At 41.7% G+C, this 23,312-nt stretch overlaps 1 non-coding gene and 1 pseudogene across 1 annotated transcript in view; one reads left to right on the plus strand and one right to left on the minus strand.

The window, feature by feature from the left end:
* LOC102997755 (uncharacterized) overlaps window positions 1-23,312 on the plus strand; it is a 69,772-nt gene that overhangs the window by 1,006 nt on the left and 45,454 nt on the right. The window lies entirely within an intron of this gene.
* LOC130707104 (40S ribosomal protein S3-like) lies at window positions 1,746-2,599 on the minus strand (annotated as a pseudogene).

Below are 23,312 nucleotides of genomic sequence, written 5' to 3' on the forward strand. Positions count from 1 at the left end.
TGAGCGCTCAGCTGGGGGTTTGTGTACCGTGGGGAGCCACTGAAGCGTCGGCTGGGTTGGGGTAGGGGAACACTGGGATGGGGAGACACCGAGGAGGCTGTTGTAATAGCTTGGAAAAGAGGTGACAACGCCGAGAACTCTGGTCCGTTGGGATTCTGTGAACCCTGCTTCTGAAATCTTTGTAGCAGACAAGGATGTGGGAGCAGGCAGCCAGGTGCCAATTACCCCGGCCATTGTTAGCAGATTTAAAAAAAATTCCTTCTCTTGCGGGAAAGGAAGCACGCAGCTGCGGCTCATTTTCTCTTTTCATTTGGCCGGGTGAGTTAATGACTCTCTGAGGGCTTTGCTTCCCTTGATATGCACTGAGGTTGTATCGTCCACAGCACTTACCCTTTAGAAATTTCAGAGTGTTCTACAAACACCTCTTATCCCCAGGGTGAAACCCAACCCTGAGCGAGTGGTAGGAGATTTAATGGCAGGGAAGTTATTGAAGGGTAATCAGTGCCCCAAACATGAATGGGGGCATTGGGGAAGCTGAGAGGACCCCCCCCTTCTCTTCGTTAATTGTAGAACAGAGTTCCCCTTTCCTACCTGCTACCCTCAGTTTGTGGGCTTCTTAGGTAAGGCTGCTTAAGTGTTAATTGGCCATTTTGTCTTAAATTCTTGAGAAATAGGAAGAAGATATTTTGATTTTTGAAGAGGAATGATTTGGTGATATATAGGTTTTTTCCAGCTCTGAAATTTACTGATCCTATGACCAAAAAAAGCACAGTTGTGATTTTTAGATTGAACCTTTCACAAACTTCTGTTTTCTGGGAGGAAGTGAAATAGCTGAAACTTCTCACCAATTTGTTTTGTATTTGTTTGACTCCAGAAAACAGAATTGGACTCCAGGAATCCTGTACAGTAAAAGGCAGTTGAGGGAATTGCTGAGAACTTGGCAAGGTGGCTGCAGCTGGTTTGTGCATTAAACGGAGAAACCAGTACAGCACTCAAGGGAGGACAAATCCAGAGTGCTGGCAGCTGGGGAGAGCGAGCTTCCCAGTCAGATCAGCAACATCATTCTCTGTAAAAGATGTCTTAAGACAGGTCATTTGAGCATTGAGCAAGTGTGTTTACCACATACTTCTACTTACCCAAAGAGTTTTTCCTCCCGTGTACCTATTCATTGGCCGGGCTTGTTATGATAGAGTTTTTTATGGGGCTCTCCAGGAGCCCCATAATATTAAGAATCGCTGGAAATTAGATTTCTGGGCCACGTTTTTAAAAAACTGTTAACCATTTTCTAAATGGTCTTTGGAATTATTTGGAAGGGCCAACTAATCATGCTTCCTTTGGAAACAGTCCGCTCCCCCTCCCCCAGACACTGTAACTATGTGCTGTCAGGGCAGTTAAGTAGGCCGAGAGTTTTGGGAAATTTTCTGCTTTCATTCACCCCGGCCGCCCCCACAAATGTTCCCATTGGTAGAGAATTTAAGACTTCAATGTTAGGAAAAAAGGATAGTGTTTCCCTCAACACAAGCGATGATAAACACCAGGCCTGGCTGTTCTGTTGAAGAACAGAAATACCCTCCCTTAAGGGGAACTGGGCCCAGGTGAGAGGCAGGGCTAGGGTATGAGCCAGGGACCCCCACGGAGCGTTCTAGGCCTGCACCTTTGTTACCCAAGGGCAGGCCCTCCTTTCTTGGCTGGAAACAGTCCTCAACCTTGAAATGGGGTAACGGGCAGTGCCCCCTTCACAGAGGTTCTTTTTTTTTTCTTTTCTTTTAAAAAGATTTTATTAAAGGTCTTTATAGAGCAACATCCAGACCCCAGATCCAGCGGCCAAGGAGACCCTATTATGCTGTGGGTACCGGCTGGGGCACGGCAGGTGGCTCTGGCTTCCCACCCTTCTGCTCGGAGATGGGGGTGGTGGGCAGTATTTCATCTTTGGGTTCCACAATGCTCACGTGATCAGGAAGGGGCTTCTTAGGGCCAGTCTTACCAGGTGGGTCCCAAGGCAGCATGATCTTTACCTTGATGCCCAATACACCCTGTCTGAGCAGCATGTGGCGCATGGTGGTATCAACATAGTAGTTAACAAGGTCCCCACTGTGGATCATTAGGCCATCCACAAACTTCATGGATTTAGCCCTCTGTCCTCGGAGTTTCCCAGGCACCATGACCTCGCAGCCTTCGGCCCCACTCTCCATGATAAACCACAGCACACCATAGCAGGTCCTCCGCATAGCAAGGCCTCCTAGGGGCTTGTAATGCAGAGATTCTGCCTGGGCAATGGCGCACAGACCGCTTATGGCCAACTTTTCAGCATAAAGCTCTACACTGCCCTCAGGGAAGCCAAATCTTTTCTGAAACACAGCAGTCAATTCCTGGATCCGTCGGCCCTTCCTCACCAAGAACATTCTGTGTCCTGGTGGCCAAGATAATGATTTCTGTCCTGGTTGGTGTAACTCGGACCTCAACTCCAGAGTACCCATCTTCAGCCAGCTCTCGAGTGAGAAACTCGTTCAGTTCAGCTTTGAATATGCCGTCAGTGTCAAACTTCCTCTTCTTGGAAATCTGCACGGCCATCTTGCCGCCGCGCCCCGCCGAAAGGAAAGGCTTCACCAAGGTTTTTTTTGTTTTGTTTATTCATAAATTTACTTATTTATTTATTTTTGGCTCTGTTGGGTCTTCGTTGCTGCGCGTGGGCTTCCTCTAGTTGTGGAGAGCGGGGCGGGGTGGGGGGGTTACTCTTCGTTGTGGTGTGCGGGCTTCTCATTGTGGTGGCTTCTCTTGTTGCGGAGCATGGGCTTTAGGTGCGCGGGCTTCAGTAGTTGTGGCTTGTGGGCTCTAGAGCACAAGCTCAGTAGTTGTGGCGCGTGGGCTTAGTTGCTCCGCGGCATGTGGGATTTTCCCGGCCCAGGGCTCGAACCCGTGTCCCCTGCATTGGCAGGCAGATTCTTAACCACTGCACCACCAGGGAAGTCCTTCACAGAGGTTCTGAAGGAATATTAATGGGAGGCTTTTATGAAATTTGAGCTCTTTCAAAGCAGAATATTTTAATTTTTGGATGATTCGTATTTTTTTGAGATGCAGTGAAATAAAAAAAGAGGTGGACATTCTAAATTTTTTTGTAAAAGCCTCATTCAGCACCCTAAGGTTTTTTTGTTTTTGTTTCCTGGTGTATTTGGGCTTGGTTACCAATAAGCCAATAATCAGATCTGGAGGCCTGAGGGTAAGTGCATGTTTGCATTTCATATGTAACTAAGTTCAGACTGTTTCACACTTTATCCAGCTGGTTTAGAGTGCCTGGAGTAAACCTTGCAGCTTCTTGGGCTTTGGACCCAACATCCTTTCAACCCAACATCCTTTCAACCCTAAAGGAGTTATTTACTAAGCACTTAAGAGACTGAAGTGGGCAATAATGCTCACTAAATTGAATGAGGAGTGAAATAGTCATCTTTTAAAATTCAATTCTCCTGAGTCACTCTGCCAGTCCTCCATCAGATAGAGATTCAAGTGCTTGCTGACGTGCCCAGGGAACTACAGAACTACAACATCCACTCTCAGACTTGTGACATTTGTTGTCTAGGCATAGTTCTCACAGGGAAGTTCTGACCGGAGAGGCTTCCTGTTTTTCTCAGGCTGAATTGAGTGCTGTGTTCTAGGCCTCCAAGCTCCTCACGCTTGACCAGCCCTACTAATTGGCTTGGCTGTAAAATGGGAGTCAGCAATTAAAACACAAGGGGATTGGGCATGAGTTGACCCTCCAGGCTCTGGCCAAAAAGGTTCACACCATTTTGGGCACTATATACAAAGGGCTCTTCAAAAGGCAGTGAGCTTAGAATGACTTCTTTTGTAGTTTTTAGGAGACATATGTGGAATATTAGTACTGATTTAGGCCTCAAAACCAGAGCTAGGAAACTGGATGGGCCCTCACTTCTAAAGCAAGGGAGGGAGTTCCCTGGTGGCGCAGTGGTTAAGAATCCGCCTGCCGATGCAGGGGACATGGGTTCGATCCTTGGGCCGGGAAGATCCCACATGCTGCGGAACAACTAAGCCCGTGCACCACAGCTACTGAGCCCGCGTGCCTAGTCCTGTGCTCTGCAACAAGAGAAGCCACCACAATGAGAAGTCTGCGCACCACAACAAAGAGAAGCCCCCCAGTCGCTGTAACTAGAGAAAGCCTGCACGCAGCAATGAAGACCCAACGCAGCCAAACAAAAAAAAAAAAAGCAAGGGAGATAAATGGTTTGAATCCAGTGTCTGTGGGTAGCAAGTCTGGTATCAGGCTTTGCCAAAAACAAAGGATGGTTTATATTTTTCTGAACCTTTTGATTAAAGGCATACCTCATTTTATTGTACTTTAATGTATTGGGCCTTGCAGATACTGTGATTTTTACAGATAGAAGGTTTGTGGCAACCTTGTGTCTATCGGCGTCATTTTTCCGACAGCATTTGTTCACTTTGTTTCTCTGTGTCACATTTTGGTAATTCTTGCAATACTTCAAACCTCCACCAGCAAAAAAGATTACAACTCGCTGAAGGCTCAGAAGTTTGTTAGCATTTTTCAGTGATAAAGTATTTTTTTTATTATTTATTTAATATTTATTTTATTTATTTATTTGGCTGCACCGGTTCTTAGCTACAGCATGCACGTGGGATCTAGTTCCCTGACCAGGGATCCAACCCGCGCCCCCTGCGTTGGGAGCGTGGAGTCTTAACCATTGGACCACCAGGGAAGTCCCACAGCGGTGAAGTATTTTAAAATTACGGTGTGTACATTATTTTTTTAGACAATAGACTACGGTATAGTGAAAACATAACTTTCATCTGCACTGAGAAACCAAAAAATTTGTGTGACTCTTTATTGTGATATTCAGTTTATTGTGGTGATGCGTGTGAATGATTTAAGGGAGTCTTGGTAATCATGGTGAGAGGAGGGTTTTTTTTTTTTTTTTTTTTTTGGATGCGTTGGGTCTTCATTGCTGTGCGTGGGCTTTCTCTAGTTGCGGTGAGTGGGGGCTACTCCTCGTTGCGGTGCGTGGGCTTCTCGCTGTGGTGGCTTTCTCTTGTTGCGGAGCACGGGCTCTAGGCACACGGGCTTCAGTAGTTGCAGCACGCAGGCTCAGTAGTTGTGGCTCGCGGGCTCTAGAGTGCAGGCTCAGTAGTTGTGGTACACAGGCTTCCCGGACCAGGGCTCGAACCCGTGTCCCCTGCATTGGCAGGCGGATTCTTAACCACTGCGCCACCAGGGAAGCCCCGAGAGGAGGGTTTGATCTACCTGAATTTACTCACTGGAGAGTAATGCCTTATTCACAGATGCCTTTCATCGGTTCTCTGATTTGTGTTAAAGAGTCATTAGTTAGTCTCAAGAGAATTGGCCCAGAAAATAAATCACGACTGAAATCTATCTGGCCTCGTGGCCAGTGTTCAAAGAAAGGTAGGGGTGGGGAACAATTGAATTGCAAAGGTATTTGGGAAGAGGATGACCTGGGAAGTGGTGCTAGACTTCTGCTCTCAGTACTTCACCTGTCAGCTTTCAGTATTGGGACCTCGGGCAGGATCATTTGGGGACAGTATGTGTGAAGAGGGGGACTTCTGTAGGAACGTGCCTATCTCATGAGTCCTTGTCTTTAAGCCTATACTTACTTATTTCCTGCTGCCCGCTAGCTTCCCAGAGACCCCAGACCCCGTGTCCCCCCTTCCCCCACCCCCAGCCTTTCTTTGGCAACACCCTCTCAAAAGGCTGGTGTGATTCGTCAATCTCTGATCCAATTTCTGCATCCTCTGGTTCTGCTGACTTTGCTGAACTAAATCTTGGTGATATTCAATGTGTGATGGTGGCAGAACTCCAGCGAGGGGTAGTTGCATTCTAAGGGCTTGGAGGTGGATACTTTATCTGTTTCTCACACTTAATTTGTGTTCCACCTGCATGATTTTTGTCTTATCTCTTTGCCATCAGTACTATTATTTAACATTTTTCTTTAAATTATGCCATTTTAAAAAAACTCTGAAAGTTATTTGAAAGGGAAACTATGATTGGCTTAAATTGGAAACCACTATCACCTGCCACAAATAGAAAGCAAATATTAAAAAGCATAACTATTAAAATTAAGTTGTCTGTCCACATTCCCCAAATTGTTCCACATACTCCAGTTGGAAAAATACTGCCTTCATCCAAAGATATGACTCACTCTGTTAATGTTTTCAGGTGGCAGTAAACAGGTGGTAGGAATGGTTTGGGGGTAGGCAGGCCTTCAGAGAGGACCCCTTGAGTCCCATCTCCTGAAACTCTGCATGGCTATATGACACCAGGAAGACAGCAGAGTGAAAAATCTAGGAACTAAAAAGAAATACATGCAGTCAGTTGAAACCACTGGTGTTTTGATATGAGGTTTGCCAAAAGGAGGCCCAAGTGGTGGTGAGCCTGTATACTACATTAAATTCTAGGCCCTCCACCAGGGATGTGACTTTATTGATGCTGTGTTCTGTTGCTCTTTCTGTGCAGGTGTGCTCTTGGAAAACTCAGGTTTTTGTTCAGGGTGGATGCAGTTTGTTTTCTTGTTTTTGTTTTTAATTCATCAATACTCCATACTACTTTGGGCCCCTTGTCTTCCATATATACGGTTGCCCTTGGTGGATGTTACTAATGACAGAACTCTGAAGTTATCATCTAGCATGTGTTTTTTTCTAACCTTTTTGTCCATAATGCCTATTCCTTTAAAAAATTCTATGAAAATGAAAGGGGGGGCAGTGAGCTGCCCTGGGATGTCTGGTCCTTAGGGTGCTCACGTGACAGGTGTGACTGGTACTTGCTGGTGTTCAGTGAAATTCACTCTTGTCCTTTAAAGCCGCCCTGCGGCGCTGACTGAGCTGCCGCTCTCGCACAGGGTCAGGGGAGCGCGCTTAATGGTGGAGCAAAGCCAGGGCTGGTCTGGTAGCCGGCAGGAACCAGGGGTGCTTAGTTAAATTGCCAGCACATGAAGCTGTAGGGGCCTTTTTCTAAGCCGTCAAGATTTCAATTTTCCCACAAAGCCTAGTCTAATGCTCTGGGAGGGGGCAGGCAGAGCCTGTCTTTCAGGGGCTGTGCTGGTGAGGGACCTGGCCTGGGAAGTGGCCTTGTCAGGCTTGTTGGGAGGGATAGACTGTCCCTTTCTAGTGTGTCCTGTCAAGTTGGCAGGGGGCAGAGTTCCTCCCTTTTCTCTCTCTCCCTGCTCTAACCTATTCTTTAATCTCCTCAACTCACTTTCTCTGTTAACAGCTTTCTTCCCTTTTTCTTTCCCTTCTGTTCACTGCTGCTTTTGCTTCCTACCCTCCCTCTTGCTGGGCTCATTTTCCCTCCATTGTCACTTTGAGGGCTGGCTGTTTGAAGTTCCAGAGTTACAATGCTCTCCTGTACATCCCATGACTAGATGTAATTCAGAGGTCCCCAGCCTTTTTTTCTGAGCAGGAGCCAGCCTTCACTTCCCCATGGCTTTAAGATAGCAGCATCAGTGGGGTGCTGACCGGAGTTCCCGAGCTGAGGGGTGGGATGCAGCTGGTGGTTGGAGTGCCCAAGGGGGGAGTGGGCAGTGGGGGGGTGGGCTTGCTGGCATTATGGGAGCTGTCGGACAAGGGGCTGAGTGAGGGCCACCTTTGGGGAGTCCTTCCAGAAGCTGAAGACAGAAGGCTGTCCTACATTCAGGTAGTCCTCTGGCTTCTGCAGAGGACCATCCAGGACTAATAAAGGCTGGAGAAGGGGCCCTTGGTGAGGTTGGCCTGGAACCCATGGGACTATTCACAGCTGTGGATCCTGCCCTGGAGCTGGAACAAAACATGTTCTCAGTGGTAGCTGGATGGTTGTTGGAAGCATCTAGAAGTGTGGCTTTCCTGCTCAACGAGTTAAGAAATAGGTTATTTTCTCCTAAAAGCCATGGGGCAGACATTACCCAAAGGTAACTTTCATTATTTACTGTGTGTAGTCATCTCTCAGTAGTTCCAGGACCCCCTCGTACCAAAATAATGTGGATGCTCAAGTCCCTTAGATAAAATGGCATAGTATTTGCATATAACCTACGCACATCCTCTGAATACTTTAAATCATCTCTAGATTACTTATTATTATTTTTTTTTATAAATTTATTTATTTTATTTATTTTTGGCTGTGTTGGGTCTTCGTTGCTTTGTGCGGCCTTTCTCTGGTCGTGGAGAGCGGGGGCTACTCTTCGTTGTGGTGCATGGGCTTCTCATTGCTGTAGCTTCTCTTGTTGCGGAGCATGGGCTCTAGGCACGTGGGCTTCAGTAGTTGTGGCACACGGGCTCAGTAGTTGTGGCTCACGAGCTCTAGAGTACAGGCTCAGTAGTTGTGGCACATGTAGATTACTTATAAAACCTAACACGTAAATGCTGTGTAAATGGTTGCCATTCAAGCTTTGCTTTTTGGAACTCTCTGGAAATTTTTTTCCAAATATTTTCGATTTGCTGTTGGTTGAATCCAAGGTTGTGGAACCCGCAGATACAGAGGGCCAACTGTGTAGGAAAGTGTGTATAACAAAAAAGTACAGTTTCATGAATAATTATATTCATTAATACAACTGTAATCTATTCAGGTCTAGAAATAGAACTTTATTTTTAAGCCCAAATTGGATAGTAGAATGCTCTGTGTTATAATTTGCTTTTTTCACTATGTTGGCACTTTTCCATTATCAGCACATGTAATTCTACCTCATTCTTCTTAAGGGTCAAATAGCAGTTCCATGGTTTGGAAATTCCATGGTTTATTTAATCATCCCCATACTGATGGGCCTTTGGGATGTTACATATCATATATGTATGTGTATGTATTTTATATATATGTTATATAGTTATTATAAGCAAATGTTATAATAAATATTTGTGTTTGTGGTATAAAATTGTGTATATAATTGGTTTTTTGGTGTACTGGCACTAGTATATACCTGTAAGATAAATTCCTAAAGGTGGAATTACTGGTTCAAGGAATAAGGTGTTTTTTATTATTTGAGGTTTCACTTAAAAATGAGTCTTTATTGAAGAATTTATAAGAAAATAGAATGGACCCACTGTAAAACAGAAAGGGTGTTTCCTCCAAACATTAGGGAGGAATAGGATACCGATGATACCTGGGCGGCTCAGGATAGGCTATCTTAGTTGTTGGTAGATGTTTTCAGATAGCGATTTTTGTTGTTGTTTTGCATTTGCATTTCTCTCTCTTTTTTTAAAATTTTATTGAAGTATAGTTGATTTACAATGTTGTGTTAATTTCTGCTGTATAGCAAAGTGACTCAGTCATACATATATATTCTATTTCATATTCTTTTCCATCATGGTTTGTTGCAGGATATTGAATATAGTTCCCTGTGCTATACAATAGGACCTTGTTGTTCATCCATGGCATACATAAAAGTTTGCCTCTGCTAATCCCAAACTCCCAATCCTTCCCTCCCCCAATCCCCCTCCCCCTTGGCAACCACAAGTCTGTTTTCTATTTCTGTGAGTCTCTGTTTCATAGATATGTTGATTTGTGTTGTATTTTAGATTCCACATATAAGTGATATCATATGGTGTTTGTCTTTCCCTTTCTTATTTACTTCGCTTAGGATGATAATCTCTAGGTCCATCCATGTTGCTACAAATGGAATTATTTCATTCTTTTTGATGGTTGAGTAATTCAGGTAGCGATTTTTTTTTAAAGGGCTGTTTAGTAAATGTTATAGATCTTATCCCCTAGAGAGCGATAGGCCAGGATCCAGGATCCAGCCAGAGGTTCTGTACAGAAAGCTTTATGCAACAAGATTTTAGCAGATGATGTGTTTTCCTCTGTCGAGGGGAACTTCTCTGGATTCCCTCAAACTCTCCAAGGCTGGAACATACTAAAATGAACATACCAAGTTTATTGTTGAAGGGAGATGAGATTGGCTATAGCCATATTTTCAAATAATGTTGAACTACTGTGGATTATTAGTGTGGGTATGACTTTTCAGTCTTTACTATTCATCTAATATATCAGGACAAATGGAGAATACTTACATTTTTGTGTTAGCTTAATGTTGGGGACAGTGGCTTAAAGCAATTACCTGAATGGCTTTAGCAAACCAAATCGTTTGTAGATTTTTTTAGTTTTGTGTGTAACTCAGTTATACAAGCAATATGTAGTTTTATAGCCTTTGTGAGAAAGGAAAATAAGACAGTGAACCTCCTCATTACTCTAGGACAGGGCCTCCAGAGGTGGATGATCCACTATTATTTTTTGCCTCCTATGTGCACTTTGATGCCCTTGTTCAGTGAAGGGTCCCATTTCTGAGCTCTGTGTCAATGTGCATTCCACTGAGAGGCTATTCTAAAGCCACAAGCCAAAATGCTGATACAGAAGACCTGCTCTGGTTTATTCATTCGCTGATTATATGAGGACAGCTCTGGGCCTGGTTAACTCTCTGGCAAACAAAAGATCATGGATGAGGTAGGGGATGGCTAATAATATTTGAGAGGTTGACACCAGCATCAGTATTTAGACAATAATGAAGTAAAACAGCAGATTGTCTCCTTCCAGCCTGTCCCCCAAAGAAAAGCAACTTAGGAAATGGTAACACAGCCAAATGTGTTAGAAATAGTGAGCAAGTCATTAAAACAAAGATCTTGTCCATGTTAGGATAACTGTCAACTATCAGAGTTCTCCTGGTGTTGCTCTGTTATTGGGAACATCACTACCACCTTTTAGAAGTGAATCGAAGGACTTCCCTGGCCGTCCAGTTGTTAAGACTCCATGCTTTCACTGTGGAGGGCGCAGGTTCAATCCCTGGTCGGGGAACTAAGATCCTGCATGCCGTGCGGCCAAAAAAAAATCAGTAGAAGTGAATCCCTGCTGTTACTATTCCCCAGGGCCCCACTGTAGAGCTGTACATGTCAGGAGTAGGTTCTTCCTAGGTGAAGGCCTGCAGTTGTGGAATGCCTGTTCTTGTGGCTTTGGCTTTGGGGTTCAGATTTGATGCCGTTGCTTCTTTTCTCGGCTCACTGCAGGCTCACACTATGTGTGGACCCACTTCCCCTGTTGGCGGGGTCACTCGGGCTCTACTTGTACCTGAGTTTCATTAAACTTGCATGACTCTTTGAGGTGACCGCCCTCTGAACCAGCCAAAGTGTCTAGTCTGTATAGTCAAACCCCCCTCACCATACCCTTGAAATTTGGAGAACTTCCAGCATTTTCCATCTGATGCAATAACAGACGAATGGAAAAGATAATTTAATTTTAATTTTAATTTTATTAATTTATTTTAAAGGATTCCAATAGTTGATGTGGAAACTACAACCTTTTTTCTAATTACTTTTTAAAATAAATTTATTTATTTATGGCTGTGTTGGGTCTTCCTTGCAGCATGCAGGCTTCCTTTAGTTGTGTTGAGTAGGGGCTACTCTTTGTTGCGGTGGGCAGGCCTCTCATTGCGGTGGCTTCTCTTGTCGCGGAGTACGGGCTCTAGGCGTGTGGGCTTCAGTAGTTGTGGCTCGCAGACTCTAGAGCACAGGCTCAGTAGTTGTGGCACATGGGCTTAGTTGCTCCATGGCATGTGGGATCTTCCCAGACCAAGGATCGAACCTGTGTCTCCTGCATTGGCAGGTGGATTCTTATCCACTGTGCCACCAGGGAAGTCCCAATAATTTTATTTTTACTATCAGTGATACTGAAGGGGAAGAGGAAGGCAGCTAGAGTTCTTTCTCTCATATCCTCAGTACTGGGCTTGTCATGTAGTAAGTACTTAATAATGTTGAATAAACAAATGATTAGGTCTGCCAATAGTATCTGACAAGCAAACGAATAAAATTACATGACTCCTATTAAAAGAAATAAAGGATAACTATAGAAAAAGAAGCTGCAGTGATCCTGAAAGTCTGCTCTTAGCAAGGCTGTTTGTGAGCGTTATCTCTGACCGGAGTGCGAAGGTTGAGTAATCTGCATTTCCCTTTCTGCCTAACTCTCGGTGTGATCATTGCTTCCCGTTAGAAGCCTTCTCTGACTTCCCTGACCTACTGTCTCTACTTTTTATAGAAGGAACAAATGACTGTGTGAATGGAATAAACAAACACATCAATGCCAAAATTTAACAAAAACTGTAAACCTGAGATGATAGAGCAGCACAAAACCAGTAATTCTAAAGCTTTTTTTAGTCCAACAAACCATAACCAAAATTATGGGTATGAGAATCAAGAAAAACTGAGGGACCTAGTATATAAAATAATCTATTTATGAAGATCCTATTAAAAGGCTAGCTAATTAGGGAGTTCAGAAAAGACACAGAGGAGGTCTTTAGAGTAAAATCAGCCCTTTTTTAAAAAAACTTTACAATTTTATAAATTCCCAAGAAGGATATGTAAAGATGGAGGGATAAGCATGACTTCTGGCTTTGAAGATAAGAATAGTTCCAAGGTAGGGGAGTCTGCATGTAACCAAGAGAATTTTTTTTTTTAACCCCATGTTTGGTACTTAGCCAAGTGACTTCTCAGTTTGAAGCAGAGAAAAAACATTTAAAGAACTTAAGAAGCTGAAGTGTCTTGTGAAAAAAAGAATCATGGGACTTCCCCGGCAGTCCAGTGGTTAAGACTCTGCACGTCCACTGCAGGGGGCACGGGTTCGATCCCTGGTCGGGGAACTAAGATCCCACATGCCGCATGGCGTGCCCGCCCCCCCACCAAAAAAGAATCATAATTACAAAAATCACTGTAAAAAGCAGTGAAGAACATATATAAAATAGTTTATCCACAAGGGAAAATTAATAATAGGAAGGGAAATTGGGGCACTAGAAGGGGACAGGAGGTCTACAGAGGCATTCTAGCCATTAAAAAAAAAAAAAAAAGAGGTAGGTAACATGAAAATACCAAAAAGCACTAAGAAAACTTAATTTTCTTCTGACTATATAGGTTCCTTATTGAAATTTTCAAACATACAGAATAAATAACAATTGCCAATAATTCCAGTACCCAGGGAAAACCACTATAAATGTTTTTTCCTTCTAGCCAAATTTTGTCTGTCTACTGTTACTGTACACTTAAAGCATGAAAATCTTTTTTTTTTTTCTTTTTTTCCCATTTTAATCAAGGCTCCTCAGGACTGTCCCCTCAGCCCTTCCCAGGCTTGTCTGCCAAAGCATGAAAATCTTAATGTACAACTCCAAAACTGTTCCATGTAATCATGACTCAGCTCAAGATGTGGAACATCTCCATCATCCCAGAAGTCTCCTCTTGTGCCTCTTCCAGTCAATATCCGTAGATTCGTTTTGGCTGTTCTTGAACCTCATATAAATGGAATCTTACAGTGTGCAGTCTGTTGAGTCTGGCTTCTTTTGTTCATCATTGTCTTTGGGACTCATCCACGTTGCTGCATGTAGTAATTGTTCTTTCCTTATTGCTGGGCAGTTTCTATTGTATAACTATACCGTAATCTTTCTGTTCTGCTGTTGATGAACATTTGGATAGTTTCCGGTTTGGGGCTATAATAAATCAAGCTGCTTTGACCATTCCTTTTTTTTTTTTTTTTTGGCCATGCCGCGCTGCATGTGGGAATGTGGGATCTTAGTTCCCTGACCAGATATCGAACCCGTGCCCTCTGCACTGGAAGCATGGAGTCTTAACCGCTGGACCACCAGGGAAGTCACTGACTATTCTTACATATGTCTTCGGTGGACTTACACACTCATTTTACTTCAGTATATATCTAAGAGTAGAGTTGCTGGGTCGTAAGATAAATATTTCCAAAGTCATGAATATATTATAAACTTTGTTCTAAAAGTGTGATTGTGTCCAGGGTATAGTGTGAATTATTCTTGGTTTATAAGGATGGAGATCAAGGTTCATTTTTTTTTTCTCCCATTAGAATAGCCAGCACTATTTATTGGAAAGATTAATTTTTACTTTCTGAGTTGCAGTGGTGCCTTTCTATTAAATTAGGTGACTACTGTGTGGGTCTCTTGTAGAATTCTTCATTCTGTAACACTGATCCATTTATTAATATTTATTTTAAAGAAAATGGGATCATGCTTTTACATTTTTCTACACTTACTATTATATCATGCTTCAAATTAAGAATAATTGCAAAGGAACTATTATATAGATGTACCATAATTTATTCTTTTTTTTTGGACGTTTGGGTTGTTTTTTCTTTTTTCTGTTTTGTTTTGTTCTTTTATGTTGCAGGCTTTCCTCAAATGTCTTGATAATCCTTGTTCATTCATTTATTTATGAGGCAATAAAAAGCTGATTAGAAGTTCTGCGTGCATGGGCTTTTCTGTGGAGTGACTGGGTGAGTCACTGAAGTCTCCTCGAGTATTATTATCAATAATTTTTTCCCCTTAGGGCTGCTCAGTTTTTCCAGAGGAACATTCTCCACCCTACTGCCTGCAGGGTCAGTGCCATGCTACCAGGTGTCTTGTCATTTAAAAAATAACTTTGAAAACTATTATTCTTTCCTTCATCTCTACTTTGATGAGGTCTTTTATTGTGATCTTACCTCCATGGGCCACTTTCCGAAAGAATAGTTTCTGCTCTTCTCATTGTATGGCTGAATGACTGAAAATCCTATGACTCTGAGCATGTCTTGAGTGGGATCCTCAGATAAGAGTGTTCAGTGCAGCCTTTTTTTAAATTTTTGTTTTATATTGGAGTATAGTTGATTTACAATGTTGTGTTAGTTTCAGGTGAACGGCAAAGTGATTCAGTTGTACATATACATGTATCTATTTGTTTTCAGATTCTTTTCCCATTTAGGTTATTACAGAATATTGAGTAGAGTTCCCTGTGCTGTACAGTAGGCCCTTGCTGGTTATCTCTTTTAAATATAGAGTGTGTACACGTCAATCCCAAACTCCCAACTTATCTCCCCGCCCCCACGTTTCCCGTTTGGTAACCATAAGTTTGTTCTCTAAGTCTGTAAGTCTGTTTCTGTTTTGTAAATAAATTCGTTTGTATCATTTTTTTTAGATTCCACATATAAGCAGTATCATATGATATTTGTCTTTCTCTGTCTGACTTACTTCACTTAGTATGATAGTCTCCACGTCCATATTGCTGCAAATGGCATTATTTCATTCTTTTTTATGGCTGAGTAATATGCCATTGTATATATGTACCACATCTTCTTTATCCATTCATCTGCTGATGGACATTTAGGTTGCTTCCATGTCTTGGCTATTGTAAACAGTGCTGCAGTGAACACTGGGGTGCATGTATCCTTTCAAACCATGGTTTTCTCTGGATATATGCCCAGGAGTGGGATTGCTGGATCATACTATAGCTCTGTTTTTAGTTTTTTAAGGAACCTCCATACTGTTCTCCATAGTGGCTGTACCAATTTACATTCCCACCAACAGTGTAGGACGGTTCCCTTTTTTCTCCATACCCTCTCCAGCATCTGTTGTTCATAGGCTTTTTGATGATGGCCATTCTGAGTGGGGTGAGGTGATATCTCATTATAGCTTTGATTTGCATTTCTCTAACAATTAGCAGTGTTGAGCATCTTTTCATGTGCCTGTTGGCCATCTGTATGTCTTCTTTGGAGAAAAGTCTGTTTAGGTCTTCTGCCCATTTTTTGATTGGGTTGGTTTTTTTTGTTTTTTTGTTTTGTTTTGTTTTTTTATATTGAGCTGCATGAGCTGTTTGTATATTTTGGAGATTAATCCCTTGTTGGTCGCATCGTTTGCAAATATTTTCTCCCACTCTGTGGGTTGTCTTTTCACTTTGTTTATGGTTTCCCTTGCTGTGCAAAAGCTTTTGAGTTTAGTTAGGTCCCATTTGTTTCTTTTTGTTTTTATTTCCATTACTCTAGGAGACAGATCGAAAAAGATATTGCTGTGTTTTATGTCATAGAGCATTCTGCCTGTTTTCCTCTAAGAGTTTTACAGTATCTGGTCTTACATATAGGTCTTTAATCCATTTTGAGTTTATTTTTGTGCATGGTGTTAAAAAACATTCTATTTCATTCTTTTACATGTTAGCTGTCCAGTCTTCCCAGCACCAGTTTTGAAGAGACTGTCGTTTCTGTATAGTCTTGCCTCCTTTCTCATAGATTAATTGACCATAGGTACTTGGATTTATTTCTGGGCTTTCTATCCTGTTCCATTGATCTATATTTCTGTTTTTGTGCCAGTACCGTACTGTTTTGATGACTGTAGCTTTGTGGTATAGCCTGAAGTCAGGGAGCCTGATTCCTCCAGTTCCATTTTTCTTTCTCAAGATTGCTTTGGCTGTTCAGGGTCTTTCATGTCTCCATACAAATTTTTAAAAAGTTTAGCCATGCACATGGTTCATGAGAAAAAAAAATTTTTTTTTTGTTCTAGTTCTGTGAAAAATGCCATTGGTAATTTGATAGGGATTGCATTGAATCTGTAGATTGCGTTGGGTAGTATAGTCATTTTGACAATATTGATTCTTCCAATCCAAGAACATGGTATATCTCTCCATCTGTTTGTGTCATCTTCAATGTCTTTCATCAGCGTCTTATAGTTTTCAGAGTACAGGTCTTTTGTCTCCCTAGGTAGGTTTATTCTTAGGTATTTTATTCTTTTTGATGTGATGGCAAATGGGATTGTTTCTTTCTCTTTTGTTGTTAGTGTATAAAAATGCAACAGATTTCTGAGTGTTAATTTTGTATCCTGCAACTTTACCAAATTCATTGATTAGCTCTAGTAGTTTTCCAGTGGCCTCTTTAGGATTATCTATGCATAGTATCATGTAATCTGCAAACAGTGACAGCTTTACTTTTTCTTTTCCAATTTGTATTCCTTTTATTTGTTTTTCTTCTCTAATTGCCATGGCTAGGACTTCCAAAACTATGTTGAATAAAAGTGGCAAGAGTGGACATCCTTGTCTTGTTCCTGATCTCAGAGAAAATGCTTTCAGCTTTTCACCATTGAGTATGATGTTAGCTGTGGGTTTGTCATATATGGCCTTTATTTTGTTGAGGTAAGTTTCCTCTGTGCCCACTTTCTGGAGAGTTTTTATCATAATGGGTGTTGAATTTTGTTGAAAGCTTTTTATGCATCTATTGAGATGATCATACGGTTTCTATTCTTCAATTTGTTATTGTGGTGTATCACACTGATTGATTTGCAGATACTGAAAACTCCTTGCATTCCTGAGATGAATCCCACTTGATCATGGTGTATGATCCTTTTAATGTATTGTTGGATTCGGTTTGCTAGTATTTTGTCGAGTCTTTTTGCGTGTATGTTCATCAGTGATATTGGCCTGTAATTTTCTTTTTTTGTGGTACCTTTGTCTGGTTTTGGTATCAGGGTGATGGTGGCCTCATAGAATGAGTTAGGGAGTGTTCCTTTCTTTGCAATTTTTTGGAATAGTTTCACAAGGATAGATGTAAACTTTTCTCTAAATGTTTGATAGACTTCACCTGTGAAACCATCTGGTCCTGGACTTTTGTTTGTTGGGAGTTTTTAAATCACAGTTTCAATTTCAGTACTTGTGATTGGTCTGTTCATATTTTCTATTTCTTCCTGGTTCCGTCCTGGAAGGTTGTACCTTTCTAAGAATTTGTCCATTTCTTCTAGGTTGTCCATTTTTTTGGCATATAGCTGTTTGTAGTAGTCTGTTATGATCCTTTGTATTTTTGTGGTGTCAGCTGTAACATCTCCTTTTTCATTTCTAATTTTATTGATTTGAGCCTTCTCCCTTTTTTTTCTGGTGAGTCTGGCTAAAGATTTATTGATTTTGTTTATCTTTTCAGAGAACCAGCTTTTAGTTTCATTGATCTTTTCTATTGTTTTCTTTGTCTCTATTTCATTTATTTCTGCTCTGATCTTTATTACTTACCTTCTACTAACTTTGGGTTTTGTTTGTTCTTTCTCTAGTTGCATTAGGTGTAAGGTTAGGTTGTTTGAGATTTTTCTTGTTTCCTGAGGTAAGATTGTATTGCTATAAACTTCCCTCTTAGAACTGCTTTTGTTGTGTCCCATAGGTTTTGGGTCATTGTGTTTTCATTGTCATTTGTCTGTAGGTATTTTTTGATTTCCTCTTTGATTTCTTTGGTGATGCATTGGTTGTTTAGTAATATATTGTTTAGCCTCCACATGTTTGTGTTTTTTTAGTTTTTTTTTCTGGTAATTGATTTCTAATCTCAGTGTTGTGGTTGGAAAAGATGTTTCACATGATTTCAGTTTTCTTAAATTTACCGAAGCTTGCTTTGTGGCCCAGCGTGTGATCAGTCCTGGAGTATGTTCCATGTGCACTTGAAAAGAATGTGTATTTTGCTGTTTTTGGATGGAGTGCTCTATAAATATAAATTAAGTCCATGTAGTCTAATGTGTCATTTAAGGCCTGTGTTTCTTTATTGATTTTCTGTCTGGATGATCTGTCCATTGATCAAAGTGGGGTGTTAAAGTCCCTCACTATTATTGTGTTACTGTCGATTCCTCCTTTTATGGCTGTTAGTATTTGTCTTATATATTGAGGTGCTCCTATGTTGGGTGCATATATATTTACAATTGTTATATCTTCTTGGATTGATCCCTTGATCATTATGTAGTGTCCTTCTTTGTCTCTTGTAACAGTCTTTATTTTAAAGTCTACTTTGTCTGATATGAGTATTGCCACTCCAGCTTTCTTTTGATTTCCATTTGCATGGAATACCTTTTTCCATCCCTTCACTTTCAGTCTGTATGTGTCCCTAGATTTGAATTGGGTCTCTTGTAGACAGCATATATACAGGTCTTGTTTTTGTATCCATTCAGCCACTCTGTATCTTTTGGTTGGAGCATTTAATCCATTTACATTTAAGGTAATTATCGGTATGTATGTTTCTATTGCCATTTTGTTAATTATTTTGGATTTGTTTTTGTAGGTCTTCTTTCTCCCCTTCCTCTTTTGTTCTCTTCTCTTGTGATTTGATGACTAACTTTAGTGTTGTGTTTGGATTGCTTTTTCTTTTTTGTGCGTTTTTTATCTATTGTAGATTTTCGGTTTGCGGTTCCCATGAAGTTTTTTTGGTTATTTTTCCCCCTCTGTGGAATCTTACTGTATTATTATTTTTTTAATGTTTTTACATCTTTATTGGAGTATAATTGCTTTACAATGGTGTGTTAGTTTCTGCTTTATAACAAAGTGAATCAGTTATACATATACATATATCCCCATATCTCTTCCCTCTTGTGTCTCCCTCCTTCCCACCCTCCCTATCCCACCCCTCTAGGGGTAACAAAGCACCGAGCTGATCTCCCTATGCTATGCAGCTGCTTCCCACTAGCTATATAAACATGATTGTCTTAAGTTGCTGGTCTTTTAATTTCAATTTCATTTCTAATATCCTACATTTGTGCTCTCCTCTTTTCATGATTGCTGGTTTTCATATCATATTTGTGTGTGGATGATTTCCTACCTTTACTGTATATTTGCCTTTACTGGTGAGCTTTTCCATTTATAATTTTCTTATTTCTAGTTGTGGCCTTTTCTTTTCCACGTAGAGAAGTTCCTTTAGCATTTGTTGCGAAGCTGGTCTGGTGGTGCTGAATTCTCTTAGCTTTTGCTTGTCTGTAAAGCTTTTGGTTTCTCTGTCAAATCTGAATGAGAGCCTTGCTGGGTAGAGTATTCTTGGTTGTAGGTTCTTCCCTTTCATCACTTTAAATACATCATGCCACTCCTCTCTGGCCTGCAGTTTCTGCTGAAAAATCAGCTGATAACTTTATGGGAATTCCCATGTATGTTTTTTTGTTTTTGTTTTTCCACCAAGCAGCTTGTGGGATGTTAGTTTCCCAACAGGGATTGAACCCAGGTCTTTCACCCAGCAGTGAAAGTGCCGAGTCCTAACCACTGGACTGCCAGGGAACTCCCCCCTTGTATGTTATTTGTTGCTTTTCCCTTGTTGCTTTTTTAAAATTTTTATTTTATTTATTTATTTTGGTTGTGCTGGGTCTTAGCTGCAGCAGGTGGGCTCCTTAGTTGCGGCTCACTGGCTCCTTAGTTGTGGCTCACCGGCTCCTTAGTTGCAGCCTATGTGCTCCTTAGTTGCTGCCAGCGGGCTCCTTAGTTGTGGCATGCATGTGGGATCTAGTTCCCTGACCAGGGATTGAACCCACATCCCCTGCACTGGAAGGCAGATTCTTAACCACTGTGCCACCAGGGAAGTCCCTTTCCTTGTTGCTTTTAATATTTTCTCTTTGTCTTTAATTTTTTTGTCAATTTGACTATGTGTCTCAGCGTGTTCCTCCTTGGGTTTATCTCTGTGCTTCCTGGACTTGGGTGACTGTTTCCTTTCCCATGCTAGGGAAGTTTTCAGCTATTATCTCTTCAAATATTTTCCCAAGTCCTTTCTCTCTCTCTTCTCCTTCTGGGACCCCTATAATGCAAATGTTAGTGTGTTTCATGTTGTCCCAGAGGTCTCTGAGACTGTCTTCATTTCTTTTCATACTTTTTTCTTTATTCTGTTCCATGGCAGTGATTTCCACCATTCTGTCTTCCAGCTCACCTGTTCTTCTGCCTCATTTATTCTGCTATTGATTTTTTCTAGTGTATTTTTCACTTCAGTTACTGTATTGTTCATCTCCATTTGTTTGTTCTTTAGATCTTCTAGCTCTTTGTTAAACATTTCTTGTATCTTCTCGGTCTGTGCCTCCATTCTTTTCCTGAGATCTTGGATCATCTTTACTATCATTACTCTGAATTCTTTTGCAAATAGATTCAATGCAGTGGTTTTTAAAAAAAATTTATTTTATTATTATTTTATTTTATTTATTTATTGTTTCTGGCTGTGTTGTGTCTTCGTCACTGCGCACAGGCTTTTCTCTGGTTGCGGTGAGTGGGGTCTACTCTTTGTTGCGATTCGCGTGCTTCTCGTTGTGGTGGCTTCTCTTGTTGCTGAGCACAGACTCCAGGCACACGGGCCTCAGTAGTTGTGGCACGTGGGCTCAGTAGTTGTGGCTCGTGCGCTCTAGAGTGCAGGCTCAGTAGTTGTGGCACACGGGCCCAGCTGCTCCACGGCATGCAGGATCTTCCCGGACCAGGGATCGAACCCGTGTCCCCTGCACTGGCAGGTGGATTCTCAACCACTGGGCCACCAGGGAAGCCCAGATTCAATGCAGTTTTAATGGATCTTAGCTGCTCCTTGATTTGAGCTGTCTCTTTTGGAGCTGTGATTTGTCTTTAATGCTACAATTTCCACTGTTTACATTTGACCCTCAGTGTAACACACTCTGCTATAGTAGAGCTTACATTTCACCCGACCAAATTTATAAGGGAAAACATTCATGGTTTTTTTTTTTTTGTTTGTTTGTTTTTTTAGACAATTTTTTTAAGCAGATATTCATTTTTAATTATTTATTTATTTATTTATTTTTGGCTGTGTTGGGTCTTCGTTTCTGTGCGAGGGCTTTCTCCAGCTGCGGCGAGCGGGGGCCACTCTTCATCGCACTGCGTGGGCCTCTCACTGCCGCAGCCTCTCTTGTTGCGGAGCACAGGCTCCAGACGCACAGGCTCAGTAGTTGTGGCTCACGGGCCTAGTTGCTCCGCGGCATGTGGGATCCTCCCGGACCAGGGCTCGAACCCGTGTCCCCTGCATTAGCAGGCAGATTCTCAACCACTGCGCCACCAGGGAAGCCCCATTCATGTTTTAAAGTTTTGTATCATACCTTAAATTTAAAGCTCATTTATATTCTGGTTATGTTAAGTGGTTTGTACTAGACTGTGTCAATGTGAAGGAATCTTTCTTTACTTGGGTTTGCTTCTGTACAAGCATGGGAACAGTTGATTCCCACTGGGTGAACTCCTGCTTTTTGGATGCCAGCTCTGGAGTCTTTGATCTTGACACAGATGCTATTTCTATGACTTTTGCTGTTCTCTTACTGGGAATTTTTTCCTGCTTAGAGGAAACTGAAAATAGTTCCAGATTTTATTCCTCTAAGGTGACTGTGTTCTGGGAACACAGGGCAGAGTGTGGGGTGGGGGTGGGTCATGACAGTAGAGCATCTGTATGGCTTATGCTCTTTATAAGTGCCTCTGAGTAGTATATGGGGTTCCCCTGACCCCAGACGTAAAGCAATTTCTCAGGCAGAGGGAGAAAGTTACATACTAAAAATGAGGGGGAAACATGATTGAGGGAGAAGGGGGAGGACACATACATTTGGGAGAGTTTTGAGGGTCCCAGGAATAATGAGGAATAGATACACATAGATCGATCAAGAAAAGTCATGAAACATTGAGGTGTGAGGTTGTGATAGTTCTAAACACTTTGTTCTCTGTTCCTTCTCACTGCTCATTGTTTTTAGAAGGGCAGTGTCTTCAGAGACACATAGGTATAGACTTTCCTAGAGGGAGAATGATCATTATTACAGGGTCTTCTTGGATTAATGAAGTTAAACTACAGTTTCGATGGAATTAGGTCAGTACAGAGGGGACACACACACAAACACACACACACACACACACTGAACTTCAGGAAAGAGTAGTTATGATGGCTGTGTTCTACTTCTGTGACTTAAAAAATAACTAATGGAATAGCTGTAGGGGGGTTAATGAGACTGATTTCTGTGTTAACCAGGGCTCACTAGGTTTACCACAGCCTTCCAGGTAGGAGAGAGGAAATGCAGAAGTAGTCAGCAGTTAGGTGCCCAGGTTCACGTGATGAATGCAGTGTTTGTCACCGTGAGCCTTTGGTTTAGGGTAAAGGGAAAGGCCATTTCCAGGTCAGAGTGTAATGCCACGTTGGCATAGACCAGAGAGCAAAGAAGGGAAAGAACTCTAGTTCTTTTCTGAATCCCTGCCAGGCCCCTGAAGAAAGAAGAATGAGAGACAGAATGCAGATGAGGTCAAAAGAGAGATCTTCCAGCCATTCCGATTTCATCTTACAAAGTTTCAGTTTATTATCCCCTCCTTCAAGTGACACTCTCCTGACTCCCACCTCCTCTCACTGGGTTTAAGCCCCTACTGCTACCCAGCAGTCTGTTTACCCCTTTTTCTAAAAACCACCATCCTTATGTTTGTCTTTTTAACCTGTTGTCCAGGGAAAGGATTTGAAGCATATCCATTTTTGTACCCCACTACTTAGCACAGTGCCAGGCACAGTCAGCACTGCATAAATGTCTGCTTGCTTGAACATCAATCAGAGGGGTTCATTAGCTTACCTTACTATTGGTTCCTAGTAGTGGAAATTCTACAGAGGTAGCTTAGGTTAAGTTGGGTTTTAATCTGATTTATGAGCTATTATAAAGTCATCTGGAATCCCATTTCTTTCTTTTTTTTAAAAAATTATTTAGTTATGTATGTATGTATGTGGCTGCGTTGGGTCTTAGTTGCTGCACACGGGATCTTCATTGCAGCATGTGGGATCTTTTTTTTTTTTTTTTTTT

Source organism: Balaenoptera acutorostrata, chromosome 2 (assembly GCF_949987535.1).
Source record: "Balaenoptera acutorostrata chromosome 2, mBalAcu1.1, whole genome shotgun sequence".
Lineage (NCBI taxonomy): Eukaryota > Metazoa > Chordata > Mammalia > Artiodactyla > Balaenopteridae > Balaenoptera > Balaenoptera acutorostrata.